Genomic DNA, 9,605 nt, shown 5'->3' with positions numbered 1-9,605 from the left:
CATGAATCCTGTAAGGTACACTTGATAAAGACAACTAAAATTTTTATCTTCTCTAATTAATAAATTGTTAACTGGTAGTCAGGAGCAATAACATGCTTTTTAAACTACAACTAGATCCTTATTTGCTCTACATTTGAACTTATGGTACTTAGGTTCCAGATGTCACCCAAAACATACACTTGGGGGAAAAAAATTCTACGTTTATATAACAGAGAGTAAAATCAGGGACATTATCAGCTCTAACAGGGGACTGTAATAATATAAATGGGGTTAACAAAGATTTAAGAGAAAATAAGGGATGAAAGATTCCAAATGAATTCTCAGAGATAGCTGGCTACACAGATAACCTTTTTCTCCTTGGTGCCACTATCTAAAATGCAATACTGTCCAGAGAAGATCATTGTTAAGGGCTATTAGCATTTATGTTAATAATAACAATGATAATAGTAATAGTTTACATTTACTGAATATTGCTATGGACCAGGAGCCATTCTAAGCGTTTCACAAATTAATATAGTCAATCCTGAGAACAACGTTAAGTGATAGATACTTATTATTATTTTCCCTTATTTTGGTGAATTGATGAGCCGAGACTGATTAGTGGTGAATTAATTATTTAAATTCAAGTCACCAAATCACAAAAATTGATAGCAATAATAACAGCAATTCAACAAGGTGGTAAAAAGTTATGGTTGGCCTTCCCTGGTGGCACAGTGGTTAAGAATCCGCCTCCCAATGCAGGGGACATGGGTTCAAACCCTGGTCCAGGAAGATCCCACATGCTGCGGAGCAACTAAGCCCGTGCACCACAACTATTGAGCCTGCACTCTAGAGCCCGTGAGCCACAACTACTGAGCCCACGTGTCTAGAACCCGTGCTCTGCAACAACAGAAGCCCCACAGCAATGAGAAGCCCGTGCACCGCAACAAAGAGTAGCCCCTGCTCGCCGCAACTAGAGAAAGCCTGCGCGCAGCAACGAAGACCCAACGCAACCAAAAATTAATTAATTAATTAATTAATTTTAAAAGTTATGGTTACTAAGTTACAAAACTTTCCTCTAACTGTTAAAGAAAGATCGCTCCTGGAGATCAGGATATAAACAGTTAATTGTTTCAGAAATTCAAAACACAGTATAGGATTACTTTGAGACGTTTTAGCAAGTATTCTTATAGAATTTCAATGGTTTACACTTATACATCTGACCTAGGAAATCTCAACAACCGGAAATTCAATATTTGTTATATGCATGATAACACTGGATTCTATAGCTTGTTCCCTAAGGTGTATGCTCTTGTTGAAAGACTTTGGGTCAGACACCCAATCACTAGTGCTATGGAAATACTGGACTAGGAATAGGAGCCCTGATCTTCATCTCTACTCTTCCAGCATTGGCTGTGTCATCTTCCTCTTAAAAATGGAGGATAGTAATGTTTACAACCCACTATATGATTTGTTGTAAGAATCAAATGAGTTATAGATGCAAAAGTACTACTCAAATCTTTATTATTTTTAACAATGCTAAGCATGAGCATATTAGATGATGGAAGAAATAGAGGACATATGTTTGCACAAGAGTATTATAGATTTTGGTCACCTTTCTTTAGTATTTAATCATGTGTTCATCTTTGAAAAATGGGATAACTACTTATCTTATAACTATGTTAATCAATGGATCCTGAGTTATCTCTAAGGTGCTGTGTACATGGTAGTTAAGAATACATTTAAGCCAGACTTGCCTGGGTTCAAATCAAAACTCTACATTTACTAGCTGTGCAACCCTAAGCAATATTCTAATCTTCACAGTGTCCTCACCTATAAAATGAGGATAATACTGGTATCTATCTTACAGGGTTGTTATAAGGATTAAATGAGGCAACAGAACGAAAGCACTTAGAATTCATGTCTATCATATAAAATATACTATATAAGTTTTTGCTGTAATTAGGAATTGTTACATAGACGAGTGACATTATTGTTTTTCTAAATTACCCCATACTTATAATCATGACTTTCAAAGGCATCATTTTTCAAATCCTTTAAGCAAATTAGTATCACACACATACTGCTAAGCACTATGCTAGGAAATGTACTGTAACAGTAACAGCAACAACAACAAAAACTATGTGATATTCTCCCAGCCCTTAAGGGGATTATAGTCCAATTGGGATCAGGGAAGGAGAAGGTAAAAAATTATTGAATACCAGAATAAATTATTTGGGTACTAAAATAAGAAATCAGTATCTGTTCCAAGGATGCAGTAGAAGGTCATTATGGATTCTCGATAATAACATGAGGAGAATGGTGTTTGAAGAATACAATGCTCAAAGACCTGAGGATTTTTCTCCCATATTCCCAGACTGAGTCAGTGGCAACATCATGTACCTGGGCACCCAGCCAGAATATTGGGAGTCCAGTCAATCTTCAGATCCTGTGAGTGTGAGAGCCTAAAGATCTTTGCAAGGCGCTTTCTACACGGAAGGCAGTGCCCTCTCTTCTGTAAACTAGGAGCATGGCCCTCCGTGTCCCCATCACCATGCACCCCACCACCCCACCAAACTATATCATCTCTTATCTGGGCTATTGCAATTGCCTCCTAGTCTCCCTGCTGCTTTGGAACTCCTCAGATCAAACTAGTTGTAAAATGCTTATCTGACCATTCACTCACTCATTCTCAAATGTTTCTTTCGTGCTTACTCTATACAAACTATTGTTGAGCAAAAAGTAGACAGTCTCCAAACATCATGAAGACATCATGGTGACAGACAATAACCAAACGATCCTCACAAACTAATGTTGAGTTTAAAGTAATGTTGAACATAACTTTCTAAGCCTCAGTATCCCTATATTTGAACAGGAGTAATCAAACCTACCTCACAATATTTTTTTTTTATTTTTATTTATTTATGGCTGTGTTGGGTCTTCGTTTCTGTGCGAGGGCTTTCTCTAGTTGTGGCAAGTGGGGGCCACTCTTCATCGCGGTGCGCGGGCCTCTCACTATCGCGGCCTCTCTTGTTGTGGAGCACAGGCTCCAGACGCGCAGGCTCAGTAATTGCGGCTCACGGGCCCAGTTGCTCTGCGGCAAGTGGGATCTTCCCAGACCAGGGCACGAACCCGTGTCTCCGGCATCGGCAGGCAGACTCTCAACCACTGCGCCACCAGGGAAGCCCCACAATATTTTTATGAAAATAAAATAACTATTAGGAAAGGACCACAGAGTAGATGCTTGATAAACATTTATTTTGTTTTTGAAATCAAATGGCAGCAACTGGCCCAGAAGATGGAGCTAGAGATAGGGATCAGGAAGTCACTGGCAGAGGGTAATCACAGAAAAAGCCATGAGGATGAATGAATGCGCCAAGAGAAAGAGAGCTAGTCAGAGAAAGCTCAAGCGCCAGTTCAGAGAGTGGTAGGAGGAAGAGGAACCATGGGAAGGAGACTAAGAATTCGTAAGAGAGGGAGCAGAAAAACCAGGGTCTACTGTCATTAAATATTAAATGACTTTGTGGGAAAGATTTACAAATTGTCTTGCATTTGTTTTATTTTCAGAAGTACCTGCTCTACCAGGTTATTTAGAAATAACTACCAAGTTACAACATGAAGGACAAAGATGTAAACATCTTCAGTTATATCAAGAAAATGATCAACCCTTAGCTGGTCTACCAAGCAGTCAACTTTTATTCAACTCAAACAAGTGGGGGAGGAGACCAGTCTAAACTAATGAAAACTGTGAATTATATTCTTCAAATAAATGTAATTTTGTTCTTTCATATCTATACGATGAGATTCTCTTAGACCAAAAAGAGCATTGGCAAGTAGATACTTTTACAGACTTGCTTTCATAAATAAGAAAAGTTACTTTAGTAATATATAAAGAATATTTAAATAGATGATATCAGACTACATGCTTGAAAAATGTGTTCTCTCAAGTAGGTTAATTATATCCTTGCAATCTTTTATACTATTTTTTGCTTACTGAATCCACTTAACATAAATAGGTCGAAGACATCTTTATCTTAACCCCGTGTCAACTACCAAAAATTCCAAATTGGCAGTCCAGAGTAATGAGCTTTTACCATACATAGTGCTCAAGCTATCGTAAGAATATTCTTCTCTTTGAAAATCCAGCTATATTTAAGCTATTTCTTTCTAGATCAAAATTTCAAAGGCTAACTGATCTTCTTGAACCAAATAAATGTATTTAATTTCATTAATGTTTTCTCTTACAAGAATACAGTTTCTGTGCTAAGAGAAGCCCTACCTCCCACCACTGCAGGGCACACCTGGAGCATTACATTCAGTTTTGAGCATCACATTTTAGGACAAACTCCATTAAAATGAAGCACACTTCAAAGAGAATGAGACTTGGAACCATTTCATATGAGAGATAATTGAAAAAACTCGGAGGCTTGGTCTGGAGAACAGATGACATGGAGAAACAGAGATAATAATACCTCTTTCCAACTATCTGAAAAGCTAGGTGCATAAAAGACACTGACCTTGCTATTTTCTTCAGCTTCAGAGCACTGATCTTTAAACTTATGTGTGCAGGGGGAGCTTATGAAAGCATATGAAAGCAGGGATCAGAGCTCCATAGCCACCAGCTGCCATTCAAATGGCCCTGGGTGGAGGAGAATCAAGAAACTACATTTCCACAAGAACCACAGGTGACTCTGATGCAGGTGGTCTACAGAGCACACTTTGTGAAACACTGCTTTGTAGGGTGAACAAGAATCAGTGGGCCAATATCACAAGGAGACAGATTGCAGCTCAATATACAAAAAAGACCTTCCTAAGGATTACAGCTTCTCTGAAATGAAAAGACTTGTCTCATATGGTTGTACATTCCCATCACTGGTGGGTTCCAACCAGATCCTGGGTGACCGTGGTAAAGATGTCACAGAGTGCTTGCTTCGACAGCACATATACAAAAATTGGAACAATACAGAGAAGATTAGCATGGCCCCTGCACAAGGATGACACGCAAATTTGTGAAGAGTTCCATATTTTTAATCTGGGACTAGCCTGTTCATACGTGAGGAAGAAGGCCAATGATATTCTAGATTACAACCCTTCCTTTCATTATTAGTAGACAAATTAACTAGTGCTATTTTAAAAAAAAAATTTGAAAAGAATGTTTTCTTTTCTACTCTGCACCTCTCACATACTCTGTATCTAACATTTAGCCACAGATGCAGACATTCTGTGGGCTACATTTATACTTCTGTATCAAAATGCTAAGCAAAGCGAGTTACATCAAGCTCTCAGCTCACATGTTTTAAAGGAAATAATGTTCTCAAGACATAGTCAGATTTACAATTAACATTATAGTTTACTAAGATCCTATAATACATACCATCTTCTAAAATAAAATTTCAAGAAATGTATGGAAAAGTAAAACTACTAATAAATTTATTCATGATAAACTAAGACATGAAAAAATTTAGCAATATGAATTCAGTTATCCCAAAAAAAGGCATGTAGAACACTGAATCTAGATATGTGTTTTTAAAGTGGCTCTTGAGCATTTACCCCATATTTATGCAAACATATAAGCTTTTAAAGTAAATACCAAACATTTCAGTCAAATATTACTTAATGATTTTAATCTCCCCTCTATCTAGTTATTTGAAGATATTTCCTAGTGCCTTCTACTACCAAAAAAAAAATTGTTAATCTTTTTTTTTTTTTTTTACTTAAAAACTCTTGATAAATGCTTTTGGCTCTTAAAGGACAGTTATCATGAAAACATTTCGTTTCCTACACTGTATACTGCCATGATGATCTATTCCTGTTTCTGTATTAAAGAGGCTGCTAAACGTTATTGAAAGTACAATTTGGGTAAATAATACTGAAATGTTGATGTTCTGCAAACAAAGAATCTTCAACGCTCTGTCACTGTAATTGCAGCTGATTTTTTTTAACCAGTGGGTTTCCCAGTCCTATCCCAAGTCTACCAGCAATCAAATCGATTAAAAATCTCACATCACCTGCACCTTTGTCAGCTTACCAACTATTAATAGTCAAGTACCTTTAACTGTAAGCAAATAACATCTATCTCGATACATTGTCTTGTATTATATCTAAATGAAATAAAGAGGGAGGAATAATATCCTAGAGAGTAAACATGGTATTTTGAGGGGAAATAAAGTACTATGTTCTTTAATTTAAAAAAAAAATAAAAAAGATGTCACAGAAATGAGCATTCAACAAACAGATGGTTGTCTGCATGGAAGCAGAGAGTTTCAATTGCTGATGAGATTGTTTAATTCTGGATTTGTTAGATAAAGATGCCAGTTCTGACTATTATCTTTTATATAGAAGTTACTTGGCAGTGGGATAAACAAGAAAGCAGAGGCTGGAATGACTCCTGTTAATTTTGAAATAGGGAGAGTAACTGGTCAATTAACTGTTTTTCCTTGAAGGACCCTAAATTAAACTATAATTAGAGGGGAAATGTTAGAACACTTTATCCTAATTTTTTAATGATGCATTATCTTTGCTACAAGATGAATTCTCAAGACTTGAGAATTTAGCATTGTGTGGACCAAAGATGGTAAGAAACCATGAGTGACACAAGTATCTGGAATAAAGAACTAGGATGTGGTAGCAGGGGGTGTATCAGACACATGTTCCATGGGGAGGGGGAAGCAAAGAGATGGAAGGGAAGGAAACAAGGTAAAAAAGTATCTTTTATATTTGTGTTTCACTGACTTTTCTTTCCAAATTTCCATTGCCAGCCTTAAATTTACTACAAGCCAAGAGTTCAAAGTCAAAATTAATTGCTCTAAAAAGAATGAAAAAGAAACAGGAAGAGAAATGACATCTTTTCACATCCTGAACAAGCCAATTGTGATATTGATAGGGAAAGGGGACTGATTCATATTAGGTCAGATGTGATGGGAAGCCAATAATGAGACATTAGTTCCATTTGTGGTTTGGCTGTGTGAACTGCCAAGCTACAGGGTGTGAGAGCAAGCTGACGGCCCAGATTCACGCCCTTTCCTTTTATGACGTAAAATGTCCTTCATCTGTAGGGCAAAAGTACATCCTGTTTTACAAATAGAAATAAAAGTCTAAAAGAAGAAGGGCATCCATGTATCTCTTCATCTGAGATTGAGGAAAGTTGTGCTGGTCAACTGAAGGCCTTTCTGTGTAGGTAACATTTGAGTTGAGCTCTAAATGACCGAAAGAATCCTGGTATTTGAAGACCGCAAGAACCACTTATGAGGCAGAGGGACCAGTCCATGCAAAAAACAAGGGCTTGCCTCAAACATACAAAAAATTAGTTTGCTGAGGGAGCAGCAGCTAGTTTCCAGGGTTGGGAACATTGGGAAGAATCCAGATTCCAAAAATATGGCTCTTATTGTCCCGGTGGCTATAAAGCGATAGCCAGAGTGGCCACTAAAGATGAAAGAGCCACCATGTGTAGGTTCTGAGTGACACAGAGAGACCACTGCACCAGCACACTGACTGGAGGGGACCCATGGAGATTCTTGCCTTCCTAACAGCTGCCTGGAGGGCCAGCTAATATAATTCAGACATGAGGTGGAGTTACAACCCCACTGGTCGACATTGACCAGTGAAAGACAGGAGATAGGAAGGGGCCGGCAGATAAATTGCTTGCTCGTCCCTCTCGCTGAGATCCTGTTTCTAGATGCTTTCCTACAGCTCTTGGAGAGGTCCTGTGAGACCACGGTACCTGTAAACTGTGGCCCGCCCACTACACACTTGGATTTCTCTCCCTATTTTCCTGCCTTTTACTAAATTCCTTTTCCTCTCACCCCTCTTTCCTGGGGTTTCACTTCCTAATAGAGTTAATCCCGAAGCTTTTGCCTCAGGCAGTTTCCTAGAGGATGTAGTCTAAGATGCATGTATGAGTTCATTTAATCCTCACAGAAATCTCATGAGTCAGGTACTATTAATGTCCCCACGATATAGATTTTAAAAAACTGATTGCAGAAGTTATGTAACTTGCCCAGAGTCATGAAGCTGGTGAGTGGACCAGCTGAGCTGATCTGGCTCTACAACCCCTGTGTTCTACTGTCATGTAGATGCCGGTCACATTCAAGGGACATTCGAGATGGGTCTGCAACGGCTCATGTAGAGAAGGAGGCTGCTACTCTCACGAAAGGATGCCTGGGGCCCACCTCGCTGGATTCGTTGTACTGGAAAAGACGAGGTTTGACCGATTAGCTAGTCTTCATCAGCAATATCATTAACCACTTACCAGACATCTATTCTGTGAGAGCACTGTTCCAGGTACCAAGCAACCCAAGTAATCAGAGATGACCTCGACACTCTAGAGGCTGGGGAAAACGGAGCCCAAACAGAAAAGCTGCGCGCAGACCAGAATAAGGCGGGGTGAGGCATTTGCCTTGGGCGCAAAATTTAAGGAGGCCCCCAAAACTCAGTAATCTAGAGAAATCATGTTTTAATGAAATAATTTTTTTAAATCTTAGTTAAGGTAAAAAATGTCATGATGAACAAAATATCAAAATTTTAAATGAAAACAAGATCAGTACCAGAGCCATGTTGGAGCCTGAGGCAAAAGACATAATCAGTAATACTGATCCTTCTCCCCAGTCCAGTCCTGTAGAGAAGGATAAATTATTCAAGGTGTATATGTTCATTTCTTTGGCCCTCAGGGCCATACTCAACCCCAGAGTAGAATCAGGATTCTTTTTTAATAACTTCAGTGTACAGACCTAACTAATACACACACTTGAATGTTTTATACAAGGACTAAGATGAACAATCACAATCCTTGCCCAGTATTGCACTCTCCTACAGCCAACCGAGGGACATTAAATAATACTATTTAGAATTAAAATTATTTTTAATTATTCCTATCTTTGAAAATGGGAAAAAGAACAGTTTTCTTATTAAACAATTTTTTAAATCTTACAGTTAAATAAGAAATATGATTGCAGGTGATGGAAAATGCCAATGTTCAATAACTATTCAGTAATGTGCCGTAAATGAGGATACTAAAAATAGATTATAAGCGCTAGTTTATAATCTTTATATTTTTATTCTATTATAATGAATGATAATAGTTAATATGCAATCATTTAAACTTTCAAATTACAAAACTAATTTAAATTTACAGAACTAGAAATTCCTAACTGAAAATTACAAAATTATATTCCTTTGTATGTGCTAACTTTGAGATAATCAGGTGAGAAAATGTTCTTCTCTGCCTATGGTGCCTATGAAGAATTGTCTTCTGGGGTGGGAAGAAAAAGATTCTTTGAAGGATAAAATTCTACCTGAATTGTTGTACTGTATTCAAATAGATCAAAAACCTTTCTCTTTAGGCATGGATTTCCTAAAAGGGAGCAGAACGAGGAAAAGGCTTATCTGCAAGCTGCTCCACTGATGAGCTGGGGGTGGGAGCACACATGGAGAAAGGGAGGGAAATTCCCAGCTCTGGAGGAGAGCAGAAGGGAATACCCGCAAAAATCAGAGATACCTTGGCATGGATTTAACTTCCTCTTCCTAAACTTGCTGAAACACTTCTTCAAATCAAAACAAAATATAGCAACAACAAAAAACCCTTCTTTCTTTTACAACTGAACAACAGTGATAATTGTGAGACTGCTAAC

General features: G+C 38.0%; 1 non-coding gene across 1 annotated transcript; it reads left to right on the top strand.

Annotated features, from left to right (window-relative positions):
- Positions 1 to 4,901: 4,901 nt before the first annotated feature.
- Positions 4,902 to 5,008, top strand: LOC118905545. The gene has a single exon (XR_005022251.1). It is a non-coding gene; the product is annotated as a U6 spliceosomal RNA (small nuclear RNA).
- Positions 5,009 to 9,605: the final 4,597 nt, after the last annotated feature.

Source organism: Balaenoptera musculus, chromosome 12 (genome assembly GCF_009873245.2).
Source record: "Balaenoptera musculus isolate JJ_BM4_2016_0621 chromosome 12, mBalMus1.pri.v3, whole genome shotgun sequence".
Classification (NCBI taxonomy): Eukaryota; Metazoa; Chordata; class Mammalia; order Artiodactyla; family Balaenopteridae; genus Balaenoptera; species Balaenoptera musculus.
The sequence above is the reverse complement of the archived record's forward strand: the minus strand, read 5'-3'. Positions and strand labels throughout refer to the sequence as shown.